Source organism: Electrophorus electricus, unplaced genomic scaffold, assembly GCF_041902795.1.
Source record: "Electrophorus electricus isolate QZ-2024a unplaced genomic scaffold, ASM4190279v1 Scaffold42, whole genome shotgun sequence".
In the NCBI taxonomy this organism is placed as follows: domain Eukaryota; kingdom Metazoa; phylum Chordata; class Actinopteri; order Gymnotiformes; family Gymnotidae; genus Electrophorus; species Electrophorus electricus.
The window spans coordinates 936075-938758 of record NW_027658714.1 but is presented as its reverse complement, the minus strand read 5'-3'; the positions used below and the strand labels follow the sequence as shown (position 1 = coordinate 938758).

At 37.7% G+C, this 2684-nt stretch overlaps 1 long non-coding RNA gene across 1 annotated transcript; it reads right to left on the bottom strand.

Annotated features, from left to right (window-relative positions):
• Positions 1-242: 242 nt before the first annotated feature.
• On the bottom strand, positions 243-1372 carry LOC145655979 (uncharacterized). The gene is made up of 3 exons (XR_014121793.1): positions 1309-1372; positions 455-598; positions 243-328 (listed from the first exon to the last, which is right to left on the bottom strand). It is a non-coding gene; the product is annotated as an uncharacterized LOC145655979 (long non-coding RNA).
• Positions 1373-2684: the final 1312 nt, after the last annotated feature.

The following is a 2684-nucleotide window of genomic DNA, read 5'->3' as shown; positions in this document are numbered from 1 at the left end:
AGGATTAGACTGAAAAATGTCAGAGTATTTTTAATGCTGTTTATTGCTGTCGTCAGAGGTTATGCAGCCATATCCTCCCTAGCAAGTACGGCGTCTAATACCTGCAGACACAAATACCGTGTTGAGCAATATTTAATTACATCTACTTGAAATGCATATTTAATTGCATTGTTAGTATTTATGGAAAACAAGTGTTAGGATTACTCTGCTGCATTGCAGACTTTCTCACTCTAACAACTGTGGATTCCATTTCCTCAATCAGTTGGCCCATATCATGTTCACAGGTATCATACTGCATCTTTATGAAATAATTCAATTTCACCTCCAACTATGAAGAGAAACAGTGTTAAGCAATATTTAATTACATCTACTTGAAATGCATAGTTCATAGCATTGTGAGAATTTATGGAAAACAAGTGTTAGGATTGCTCTGTTCCACTGCAGACTTTCTCACTCTAGCAAACATGGCTTCCAGGTCCTCAGTACACTCATCCCAGTCATTGTCATCGTAAATCTGATTCAAAGGAGTCTTTTTAGGAAGCATCATCTTGAAATTCATATCTGGAGGTTCTATCTTTTTGAAAGACTTCAGTTCCACCTGTAGATATAAGTAGAAATATTGTTGAACAGTATTTAAATACATTTAATTGAAATATGACTTTAATTACATTTTGATGCATTTGGAATTTATAGTTTGTATTGGACTGGAAAGGAAACAAATACAATTTTTATCGCATAGCCGTTATCACATAGCCTGCAGGCCTAATGATGTAAAAATGTGCCCCCAAACATCAAATGTTCAACAGAAATAACAGGACCTGACACACTAAGGTACCGTAGACCCATTCAAATTGTGCTATTGGAATAATAAATTCCAATGCATTCAGTCATTTTAACTAGTGTTGATTTTGATTCTAGCCACAATTATACTAATAATCAGTGTTACAACTCAGCATGCAAAGTCACCGAACAGTCGACTGTTAATTCTATAGTAAGGAGAATGTAAAACAAACAAACAAAAAACCCACCAACAGTATTTTTTTTTCCTGTAATTGACAAAGATTGCATATGCTAAATGTATGTGTCCTAAATATATTCTAAATAAATTGACATTAGTGTTTTTAATTAATTTCTCCAACATTTGTTGAAATGCATTTGTAATTTATATTCAAAGACATTTCAGTGTACTTAAGTACAAGTATTAAATTAGCATCACTGTTCACCATAGCTGTTTTTCCATTTTTTGTGGCTTTTGTCCCTTGCCTCAGTATGGCTTTAAATCATTTGTCTTGGTTCTACTTTACTTACCATGGCTGATTCAGTTCTCTCAGTAGGCAAGTCATTTTTCAATAAATACTTTGGTCTAGTATCTGTTTAAAAAGTAACAGAAAATGTCTTATTAGCGTTGTATAGATACTTAGAACACTTCTACGTAGATCTCTCTCTCTCAGACAAACACACACACACACACAGTTCATCCAAGAAGTCATCCTCTATTCTGGCAGGGATCTGGGCTCGTGTTTTTTCGTTTTTCTTTTTCCCATATTTACCAAATATCCCGTGCTTTTCCTTTTCATATTTCTCAGAAGGAACATGTTCCTTGCGTCTTGGATTGCAATTGTAACTACCGCACTGACCCATAATAAATTTAGTGTACCCGTTATCTGTGATCTGTAGTCTAAAAATGGGTCACAGAAATTGTTCATTTGAAAAATCTGTTCTTTGACTACATCATAATCGCTTAATTGATGCGGCTGCATTATGACATCACACGCCACCCACTGAAATAAAAGCTGAGGATGTCATTGCAGAGGTAGGAGGAGCCAGAGTAGAATATTACAGAATATTACATTGCTTGAATAGTGGCTCTGTCTGCCCTGGGGGTATTATTGAAACCCAAAGGCTGAAAGGATGGGGAGAGAGAGAGCGAGAGAGCGAGCGAGCGACCATGTGTGAACATATTCTTGTCACGGTATGCCCCCCCCCCAAACGTCTCCCCGTGTGTATTTGCTTGTGTGTGTGTGTGTGTGTGTGTTCATCCGTGTGGCCATGCTCCCTTGTGTTTCACGGCTGCCCTTCATTGTGTTGTTATTGTTTGCGTATATAAGTCCTTTGTGTAAACGTTAACGTTGTCAGTGTTTGATCCCACGATAGCCTTAGTGCTACGTTGTCTTCCATGTCTCTAAATAAACATCGTTGTATGCATCATTGCTCCTCTTTTGTATCCTGCCAAGCCTCCCTGCGTTACAATTATGGTAAAATTGGATAAAATACTAGATCATAGTTTGCAGTCTGAAGTACTTTTGACCTGCTGAGAGTTAGCCTGATTTGACTTAGCCTGTTCCAAACCTTTGTTTAGTATGTTGCATAAAAGCTCATGGAAATATTTCAGATGTAACATACATGTAACTGACCTAGTAGAGCAAAATTACAGAATTGTAAGGAGGAAGTGACGTTCTTGGGGCATATCATTAAAGGGGGAAATACACACAAGCTGTCTCAAAACCGACCACAAGCCATAATTTCGCTACCTAAACCATAGTGGCATACTCCCCTCTTACTGTTTTAGTCCCACACGCATTACACCGAATACTGCAGGACCAAAGAGTGTCACACTTATCAGCCCAGTGGTAGCTGAGATACCACACCACCCTCTTAGATATGCCTAATATAACTGTCAAAAG